Source organism: Astyanax mexicanus, chromosome 11, assembly GCF_023375975.1.
Source record: "Astyanax mexicanus isolate ESR-SI-001 chromosome 11, AstMex3_surface, whole genome shotgun sequence".
Classification (NCBI taxonomy): Eukaryota; Metazoa; Chordata; class Actinopteri; order Characiformes; family Acestrorhamphidae; genus Astyanax; species Astyanax mexicanus.
The window spans coordinates 22,984,110-22,995,986 of NC_064418.1; the positions used below are offsets into that span (position 1 = coordinate 22,984,110).

Consider the following 11,877-nt stretch of genomic DNA (forward strand, 5'->3'; position numbering starts at 1 on the left):
TTACAAATAAAAACGTCAGTTCTTCTCAATCACGTGACAATCGTTGTGCTGTCACACTGTCCACACGCGCCTGAAGCCTTAAAGATGTAGCACAGGAGGAGAAACCTGTTAAACATTGACGCAGTTTAATATAGTTTTATTCACTAGTATATACAGTTATATTAATTATTTGTTATTATATATTATTTATTGTTATACACATTATCAATGATTCATAGTTTATTATTATTAACCTTTCTTCCTGTTCTTCAATTCACAGGACCATTACAAAGCAGCTATTTGTTTTTCGGTAGCGGGTCATTGTTCCCAGCACTGTAATGACACTGATCAGCATGGTGGTGATTTATGAGACAGTGCAGCAGTGCTGCTGGACTTATTATAAAAGCATCATAAACCAAAAAGTGTTAAGTCTCTTTTTTCATTTTGAGCACAGACTCAAAACAGACCTGCTTATATTTATTAATAAATATCCCCACCTAGTGGTGACGCACTGCCATTGTGGCAAAGTAATTTAATGTAAAATTGTCCTATGTTCACACTTCAAAATCCTATGATATCAAAAGCATTTTACTGGTTTATAAAAAATATAAAGTTAAGTTGTTACTCCACAAATTTATTACAGACTCTGCTACACACATGCAGTGGGAATGCTCATGCTGTCGCATTGATAAAAGGTGTTCAAACACATTCGCTTCTCGCTCGCTCAGGCAGGCACTCACAAACATTGTTACCAATTTCCAAAAAGAAACATATGCAGCTACACTAGTGTTTATGTTCTTAATAAAAACTCTTATTTAAACTCAGTAACTCAGCAATCTCGTTAAAATATTCTAATTTGAAAAGTCATCAAAAATACCTTATTATAATAAAGTACAAAATACAGTCTTAATCTAGCCAGCCATGCATAAACCACACTGCACTATTATTACTGTCTCCCTCCAAAAATGCTGAATTATTAACATAAAAAACATCATGAAATTATGATTAATCACAGAATTGTTGTGTGACATTTTTATAGCTTGCTTATTTAAGAAAATATGCATATTTAAAATGAAATAATTTATATGGCTATTAAGTACTTGTATGTTTTGTGATAAAATTAACTGTTTTGTTATCGTTGTTTCAATAACAATCACACATTTATAAAAACTGTTTTAAAAGTATCGATCGGCAGAAACTCAAAATCAAATGACTCTCAGAATGTGTTCTAATCTTCATCTAAGTTACAACAATAGACAAACACAGTTTTAAACTAATAACACACAAAAAAGATATGTTTGCATGGTTTTATAGAACAACATTTTAAAATTCACAGTGAGGGTGGGAAAAGTATGTGAACCTTTGGATTTTATAACTGGTTTACCCCCTTTTTGGCAGCACTAACCTTAACCAAACTTTTCCCGTAGTTGCAGATCAGACCCTGCACAACAGTCAGGAGGAATTTTGGAGCATTTCTCTTCACAAAACTGTTTCAGTTCAGCAATATTCTTAGAATATCTGGTGTGAATCGCTCTCTTAAGGTCATGTAAAATCTCTTGGTAAACTTGGGAATTCATTTTTCCGTTGATGATGGCAATCTGTCAAGCCCCTGAGGCTCCCATGAACTCTATTCTTGTTTAATGTTTTCTTTACTGTAGCTTTGTCAACAAAAAATGTTAGCATGTGCCAGAGATTTCTGTAAGTCTTTAGCTCACACTCCAGGATTCTTTCTTTCCTCATGGATCATTCTGTGCTGTGTTCTTGCATTATCTTTACAGGATGATCATGCCCAGAGAGAGCAGCAACAGTGCTGAACTTTCTCCATTTGTAGACCGTCTGTCTTACCATGGACACATGAACATCAAGGCTTTTAGAGATACTTTTGTAACCCTTTCCAGCTTTACGCACGTCAACAGTTCTTGAACGTAGGTTTTCTGAGAGCTCTTTTGTGGGAGGCATGATTCACATCAAGCAAACTGGTGTGTTTTTTTATTGGGCAGGGCAGCTTTAACCAACACATCCAATCTCATCACATCCTGGCTCCAATTAGCTCTTAGAAAATTTATTAGCCTAGGGGTTCACATACTTTTTTCCCCTCTCACTGTAAATGTTAACATGTTGTGTTCAATAAAACCACACATATACTTTTTGTGTGTTTTTAGTTTAGGCAGACTGTGTTTTTAATGACCAGTTTATGCAGAAATCCAAGTAATCCCAAAGGGTTCACATACTTTTTTTTATGCAACTGTATGTTAGCTTTAAATATGATGACTTTAAAGTGCTACCTGTGTTTAAAATACTGTACATATTAAAGTAGGAAACATGTCATATAAACTGCAAACCGTAAAATATTCTTTCCTTGCGTCTTCTTTTAGCTCTTCTATTACTTCTTGACATTGTTCATGTCACTTTTTGCGTGAGCAAAGTCTCAAGACTTACAATAATATTAAACATGGTTTATTTTATCGGAGCGGCAGGACGCAAACAACACTGACTAAAACTTTTAATCCTAACCACCTTATATACTAAACGATCAAGATGGCGCGACCGCAACTCAACTGCAGCTCAACTCTAGCCAGACTCTCGTGATTTTATCTCGACTCTGGAAATTTGTCTGCGACAGAGAAATCGCTTGAAAATCGTTAGATGTAAGGTTGGCATTAGTCTCCTTCGAACTCTCACTGTACACAGATGCATGACTATGCACGTAATTACAGGCAAAGCCCCTGATTGACTGATAGGCTTAATATGTTGCCCAATGAGGTACAGTGCATCCGGAAAGTATTCACAGCGCTTTTTCCACATTTTGTTACGTTACAGCCTTATTCCGAATTGTATTAAATTAATCTCTTTCCTCAAAATTCTACACAAAATACCCCATTATGACCATGTGAAAAGTTTTCTTCAGAGTTTTGAAAATGTATTAAAATTAAAAAACAAAGAAATCATATTTACATAAGTATTCACAGTCTTTGTTTAATATTTTGTAGAACCACCCTTGGCAGCAACTACAGCCTCAAGTCTTTTTGAATATGATGCCACAAGCTTGGCACACCTCTCTTCAGGCAGTTTTGCCCATTCTTCTTTGCAATACCTCTGTAGCTTCAACAGGTTGGATGGGAGACATCTGCGCACAGCTATTTTCAGATCTCTCCAGAGATGTTCATATTCAAGTCTGGGCTCTGGTTGGGCCACTCCAGGACATTCACATAGTGGTCCTGAAGCCACTCCTTTGAGATCTTGGCTGTGTGCTTCAGATCGTTGTCCTGCTGAAAAATTAACCTTCGCCCCAGTCTGAGGTCAAGAGCGCTCTGGTGCAGGTTTTCACCCAGGATGTCTCTGTACATTGCTGCATTTATCTTTGCCTCTATCCTGACTAGTCTGTCAGTTCCTGCTGCTAAAAAAACATCCCTATACCATGCTTGACTGTAGGGATGGTATTGGCCTCATGACGAGCAGTGCCTGGTTTCCTCCATAATGACGCCTGGCATTCACACCAAAGAGTTCAATCTTTGTCTCGTCAGACCAGAGAATTTTGTTTCTCATGGTCTGAGAGTCCTTCAGGTGCCTTTTGGCAAATTCCAGACGGGCTGCCTTGTGCCTTTTACTAAGGAGTGGCTTTCACCTGGCCACTCTGCTATACAGGCGTGATTGGTGGAAATGCTGCAGAGATGGTTGTCCTTCTGCAAGGTTCTCCTCTCTCCACGGAGGAACGCTGGAGCTCTGACAGAGTGACCACCTTCCTCTCAATTTAAACGGCCGGCCAGCTCTAGGAAGAGTCCTGGTGGTTCCAAACTTCTTCCATTTACGAATGATGGAGACCAATGTGCTCATTGGGACCTTCAAAGCAGCAGAAATTTTTCTGTATTCTTCCTTAGATTTGTGCCTCGAGACAATTTTGTCTCAGAAGTCTGCAGAAAATTTTCAGAACTCTCAAGAAAACTTTTTTCACATGGTCATAATTGTTTTTTTTTGTGTAGATTTTTAAGGAAATAAACTTATATAATACAATTTGGAACAAGGCTGTAACATAACAAAATGTGGAAAAAGTGAAGCGCTGTGAATACTTTCTGGATGCACCCAATACAAATATAATAAATCTTTATTTTTATGTTTAATCATTTCTATTGTGAAATGTGCAGCTACTCCACCACATGCTGACAAACCTGTCCCACCCCATGCACCACTCTCTGGCAGCACTGAGCAGCTCCTTCAGTGCCTGACTGCTGCACCCACGGTGTGTGATGGAGAGATATCGCAGGGCCTTCCTTCCACATGAGTGTACAGCACAACATGCTCCCAGTAGACACTATTTTTATTACTACATGCAAAACTACTTACTCAGTATAGCTGTAATGCTTCATTGTGTGTATTAATCTGACTATTACCTCTTTTCCACCAAGTGCTCGTGCCGGAGCCGGTTTCTGCGAACCTTTTAAGAACCAGCCCGTGTTTCCACTGCTTTAAGGAGTCACTCACTACCGATGTGAATGTGGGCGTAAACAGAAGTCGGGGGCGATTTGAAAACAACATGGCGGAACACGAGCTACTTTTGCAACTTTTGCTGCTGTCCTCAGTGGAGCACTGTTGATTCATGTTCATTCATCTAGCTGCTTCTGCTGCTTTTAGTTGTAAATGGAGGTGAGGTTTGTAAACTACTTTGCCCCGGTGGCATTTCTTACGCTCCACCCTTTGGCCGCTCGTGTCACAGGTTCGCTGGTTCCAGAGCAGCAAGATTGTGGGGTCAGATTGGAACCGGCTTTTCTGGCCGAGAACCTGTGATTTTGCGGTGGAAACGCCCGTGCCCGTGAAAAAGCATCTTATGTGTACCATGATCTCTTCATCACAATTTGTGCAATGTTTAGTGTGCAATATTTTTCTACAATTTATTTGCTATTTATTCACTGTTAGTCCTTGTGCAATAATAGTAGTCACAACCTACCATAATCATATCTCCTCTGACCTTATCTTAGCTACACCAGATGTATATTTTTTTGTATTTTTATATATTTGTTTGTATATTTTCCTTACATGTTTCTCTGTCCTTTCATCTGTGCTGCTGTAACATTGCAAATTTCCCCATTGTGGGATCAATAAAGGATTATCTTATCTTACCTGTCCTTATGCATTAAGCAGAAATAAATAAAGTACAAATATATACTACTAATAATACTAATAATTATATAAAGAGATCACTTTTACTACTTTCATGTTTAAAAGTTGATAAATACACCAGAACACAACAATCATTCCTTGTCTCAGAGGTTAGCTGTTCATTCATCTTCCAATATGTTCCTTTTTTGAAGCATCAGACTGAGGCTCAACCTATCCTGATGCCAGCCTGCACAAGCAAGAGTCTTACATAAGATTGTATAAGTAATTGCAAAGTTTTAGCAGTGATTGTAATTGTTAGGACTTTAAAGAATAACATTTGTATATTTCTGGTATGGTTATATGAGTAGATTCTCTTTATTCCCCCATGTGAATAAAATCAAATATAAAACTCTGGAAAAAAACACTTCTGTTTCTGAATCAGTTTCTTTGATTTTACTATTTATAGGTATATGTTTAAATAAAATGAACATTGTTGTTTTATTCTATAAACTACGGACAAAATTTTTCCCAAATTTTAAATAAAAATGTCATATTGCGGACAGGGCTCAGACACTCACAGATACAGATATATAAAAAATACAGTGGTACAGGGGTAGTCAAAAACGGAAGCAGTAAATAGCCAGAAAACAGGAACCGTAGCGCTTTCAGCAGGAGACGTGACAAAATATATTTTCATTTAGAGGATTTATTTGCAGAAAATGAGAAATGGCTGAAATAACAAAAAAGAAGCAGAGCTTTTTGAGACCTTAAATAATGCAAAGAATACAAGTTCATTATCATAAAGTTTTCAGAAAAAGAAGAAGAAGAAGTTCAGAAATCAATACTTGGGAAAATAACCCTGTTTTTTTTCACAGTTTTCATGCATTTTGGCATGTTCTCCTCCACCAGTCTTACACACTGCTTTTGGATAACTTTATGCCACGCCTGGTGCAAAAATTAAAGCTGTTCAGTTTGGTTTGATGGTTGTGATCATCCATCTTCCTCTTGATATTATTCCAAAGGATTTCAATTTGGTAAAATCAAAGAAAGTCTATTTTTTCCAGAGCTGTATATCTACCAAAATGTAAAAACAAAAAATAAAAACTCTACATGAATCATAAATGCCAAATCACCACACTGTAAAGGCAGCAGGGTAAGACTATTATGCTATTTGTTTGGCATGTTTTTATATAAATACTAGGAACTCCAAACACTGGTTCGGGTCACCTTTTACAAAATTTCCAGGTGGTAACTTTCTGTAAGCATCACGCCACCATGGACCATTTCAACCAAGCTGCAGGAAACAATACTATTAGTACTACCATAGTATATTTTCAGAGTCAGTGTAAAGCAATTAAGTGATTAATTAAGCAGTATTGAGCTCCTTAAAAAATCAGCCTGAACTTGTCAAATAAAATAAACATTTACAAAATTAATAACCGTCCCACTTGATACAGACTACTGAGTGTGATACTGGAAATGCTAGAGAATGTTAAGTGTAAGTTGTTGGATTAGTGTTGTAACATTAACTAATATCACAAGTCAGCTCCCTCCCTGCGGCAATGTTCTCATATATGAAATATAAGTACAATTGCCACATGGGCACTGGTTTAGAAAGAAATGATAATCCTATGTGCTGTCTTGTCTCTACTGTTTGGTCTCAGACTAAACGAAAAATATAACATTTAAAGTAACTTTAAGTTCATATTTTCTAAAACTCCCTACCACTCCTAAACCCCTACATAACTGCAGTACATGCCCCTCCAAAACCAAAAACATTTTTTAGCTGAGGGTAGAGTTAGCTGAAATCGGGGCTTTAGTTACCCTTAAAGCTGTACATAACTCTTCCTGCCTCAAAAACATATACTGTGATTCTACATCTGTGTCCCAAATATATAAATAACTATAAATATGTTCAGCCAAGCTTCCCGTGACTCCTAGCGTGTGTTCAGTTCTCCCATCTCCCTTTGTTTAAACTCAACATTTCCACAGGAACTGCTGACAGAACTGTTGAATCACTCGCCACTCTGCGTGTGTATATTGCAGTAGCTTACCTGTAGAACAGGTAAATTGCAGTAACTTACTGTAGAACAGGTGTATTACAGTAACTTACTGTAGAACAGGTGTATTACAGTAACTTACTGTAGAACAGGTGTATTACAGTAACGTACTGTAGAACAGGTGTATTACAGTAACTTACTGTAGAACAGGTGTATTACAGTAACTTACTGTAGAACAGGTATATTACAGTAACTTACTGTAGAACAGGTGTATTACAGTAACGTACTGTAGAACAGGTATATTACAGTAACTTACTGTAGAACAGGTGTATTACAGTAACTTACTGTAGAACAGGTATATTACAGTAACTTACAGTAACTTACTGTAGAACAGGTATATTACAGTAATTCACTGTAGAACATGTATATTACAGTAACTTACTGTAGAACAGGTATATTACAGTAACTTACTGTAGAACAGGTATATTACAGTAACGTACTGTAGAACAGGTATATTACAGTAACTTACTGTAGAACAGGTGTATTACAGTAACTTACTGTAGAACAGGTGTATTACAGTAACTTACTGTAGAACAGGTATATTACAGTAACTTACTGTAGAACAGGTGTATTACAGTAACTTACTGTAGAACAGGTGTATTACAGTAACTTACTGTAGAACAGGTGTATTACAGTAACTTACTGTAGAACAGGTATATTACAGTAACTTACAGTAACTTACTGTAGAACAGGTATATTACAGTAATTCACTGTAGAACAGGTATATTACAGTAACTTACAGTAACTTACTGTAGAACAGGTGTATTACAGTAACTTACTGTAGAACATGTATATTACAGTAACTTACTGTAGAACAGGTATATTACAGTAACTTACTGTAGAACAGGTATATTACAGTAATTCACTGTAGAACAGGTATATTACAGTAACCTACTGTACAACAGGTGTATTACAGTAACTTACTGTAGAACAGGTATATTACAGTAGCTTACCTGTAGAACAGGTATATTACAGTAACTCACTGTAGAACAGGTATATTACAGTAACTTACTGTAGAACAGGTATATTACAGTAACTTACTGTAGAACAGGTATATTACAGTAACTTACTGTAGAACAGGTATATTACAGTAACTTACTGTACAACAGGTGTATTACAGTAACTTACTGTAGAACAGGTATATTACAGTAGCTTACCTGTAGAACAGGTGTATTACAGTAACTTACTGTAGAACAGGTATATTACAGTAGCTTACCTGTAGAACAGGTATATTACAGTAACTTACTGTAGAACAGGTATATTACAGTAACTTACTGTAGAACAGGTATATTACAGTAACTTACTGTACAACAGGTATATTACAGTAGCTTACCTGTAGAACAGGTGTATTACAGTAACTTACTGTAGAACAGGTATATTACAGTAGCTTACCTGTAGAACAGGTATATTACAGTATATTACAGTAACTTACCTGTAGAACATGTATATTACAGTAACTCACTGTAGAACAGGTATATTACAGTAACTTACTGTAAGACAGGTATATTACAGTAACTTACTGTAGAACAGGTATATTACAGTATATTACAGTAACTTACTGTAAGACAGGTATATTACAGTATATTACAGTAACTTACCTGTAGAACCGTAAAAATTACGGACAACATTTTTCTTTGTTAGCTGTCATTATTGAGGACAACATGTGATCCACTCCACAAATTCACACTCAGTCATGAGCAGCACTGATGCTCCCTCCAGTGGAAAATAGACAATCTCTTGGATACTATAAATGGTATAAATGGTGTAAAAGCATGCAAAAAGTAATAATGTACATAGCCTGTGTTAATGTGTGGCCATTCCACCTAATGGGTGCCAGCTGCTTGTTAAATCTCCAATTTAAACATTTTTGTATCTTTTTTAAACTCTGAACCTATTTAACTTAAATATTATTGATTTATTATGAAAAAATATAAAAGCAAGAATGGAATTTGGACTCACACAATAATGCAAAAAAATACATCTCTGAAAGATTTTAATAATTATATTTCATGATGAAGTTTATAGTTAAGAGAGTGGAGACAGGTAACAAATGCTTTTTGTTTGTATGTTTAAGTAGTTCTTATTAATGCTTTTAATTAAATATCTCACTTGCAATTGGTTCAATGTAAAATATACTATGCATAATAATATGCATTTTATTTCCTTTATTATGCAAGTTATTTTTTATATGTAAAATATATATATATATATGTGTATTTATGTGTATATATGTATATATACATAGAACATTCATTTATAAACCTTATTAATATGCTATACCATATGTCTGTATTTGTTTAAAATCATAATATAAAGTATTTCAGCATGAAAGCAGGTATTTGTAATGTGTAACAGTGTCCTGTATCATTACTACATCTCTGCTGTTTGTAAGAAACCAAACCATGTGAAAATCAAATTGGTAGAGTTGTGATTATTATAGGTGTATTTTACACCTTCCTCAGTGTAAATTAATGCACTCGGGGCGCAGGATTGCCGAGAATGGTAATGCTGCAGACCGGAGCCCCAGTGGGCGTGGCTAAAGGGTGGAGCAAATGTCAATCATTTTCGACTGCAGCCAATCAGATACTACACTTTCGTTGTCAATCACTTTTTATTAAGCCAATCATCAGACACACTTAGCTGTCCATAATTTTTTACTGCAGCCAATCACCTTAACAGATCTGTCAAAAGAAGGCGGAAACTGCGGTGCTACCGGTTAAACTTAGCGTGATTTAAACTTCTGAACAGCGGTGAAGCTGAATCTGTATAAGTATTTTACAAAATACTATATGAACAGTTTAAACACATTTATGTGCTACTGTAGTTAGTCCTGCCTATATGCCTACATGCATATAAACGATTTAATGACTTTAGATGTTTTTAAATCAAAGATTAAAATACTCATTTTTCTGGAATGACACGTGTTTTTTTCCTTTATTGCAGTAATTACATTAAATCGTGTATATGTATGTATATAAAAAAAAACACGAAAGTGCCATTCCAGAAAAACGAGTATTTTAATCTTTGATTTAAAAATTCAGTTACTTCTGTTTAAGAGCGGCATATAGGCAGGACTCATACCTGTCAAGTCGCCTGTTTTGGATGGGAAACTACCGTATTTTACTCCTCTTCCTCACTGTCCTCCAGTTTTAGTATTTTCCCGTAAATTTTCCGTATTATATTAAAATTAAAAAAACTTTATTATTAAGGATACGGGGCACTGACCGCTGTGTGCCTCTTAACCAATCGTGGTGCCGGTTCAAGGAGAAAGTCCCGCCTTTCAGAAGAAACAGCCAATCAGCGGAGCGCAGAGGAGGGTCAGTGTGGAAAAGACCCCCCAGAATTTGTGCACCCTTTTTCCATTTTAAAACCATTAAATAAAAAAAAGATATATATCTTAAATATATATATATATATATATATATATATTTTTTTTTTTTTAGATTTTCTGTAAACCTGTCTTAAAATATAAGGGATACTGAACCTCGGTTGGGCGGGTGTGATGACTTTAAGTGGACGGAGGAAAATATCCCTTATTTTTAAATCCAAAACTTGACAGGTATGAGGACTAACTACAATAGCACATAAATGTGTTTAAACGGTTAATATAGTATTTTGTAAAATACTTATACAGATTCAGCTTCACCGCTGTTCAGAAGTTTAACCGGTAGCACCGCAGTTTGCGCCTTCTTATGACAGATCTGTTAAGGTGATTGGCTGCAGTAAAAAATGATGGACAGCTTAGTCTGTCTGATGATTGGCTTAATAAAATGTGATTGACAACGAAAGTGTAGTATCTGATTGGCTGCAGTCGAAAATGATTGCCACATGCTCCTCCCTTTGGCTACGCCCACTAGGGGCTCCGGTCTGCAGCATTACTGTACGTTCACACCGAACGCGATAAAATCGCTCTGTGTCGCCTGTGCAACAGGCGATGAGTCGCTTGTGGGCGTGTCTCACTCAGAACGAGCTGTCGCTGGTGGGCGTTTTCCTAATACGGCACGTACAGAAACAAGGGTTCAGCCTATCTACACAATTCCTAAACCATAAACAGTCGTACAGACGTTTCACAAACAATAAATCTTTATATATTTTATAACTATTATTAAGTACAATTATTTAACATAATTATTTCATATTACAATAAATGGGTTTACTTAAATATAATACATTATTTTCCTTAATGTAGTAAATCATTCTCTTACAATATATTATATAATATAAATATATTTGTCCATAATTTAAAATAGTGTTGTTAGTAGTATTGTTGTATAGTATTGTTAACTTAATGTAATAAATTATTCCTTGGATGTAATTAATATGTTTACTTAAATATATTAAATAATCCTCTTGATTTAATAAACAGTCTTTCTCTTAATTTAATAAATAATTCCCTCAGTTTTAATAAATCTTTCTGTAAAATGTAATAAATAATTCTCTCAGATTTAACTAAATCGTTCCAAATTCCATACCTCAGTTTGAATAAATCGTTACGTTAAATGTGTTAAATACTTTCTTCAGTTGTAATAAATCGTTATGTTAACTTTAATAAATAATTCCCTTTGTTTCAATAAAAGGTTCTGTTAATTTTAAAAAATATTCTTTAGTTGTCATAAATCTGTTAATTTAATAAATAATTTCCTCAGTTTTAATATATAGTTTTCTATTAAAAAAGGTAATTCTGTAAGGATAGTACTATAGTGGGGTAGCTGCTGGTGTAGTGGAGTATTTTACCTCAGATCAG

The 11,877-nt window shown here is 35.5% G+C and overlaps 1 long non-coding RNA gene across 1 annotated transcript in view; it reads right to left on the reverse strand.

The window, feature by feature from the left end:
- The window catches only part of LOC125805051 (uncharacterized), a 67,917-nt gene that overhangs the window by 29,448 nt on the left and 26,592 nt on the right, over positions 1-11,877 (reverse strand). The gene's annotated exons all lie outside the window — the stretch shown is intronic.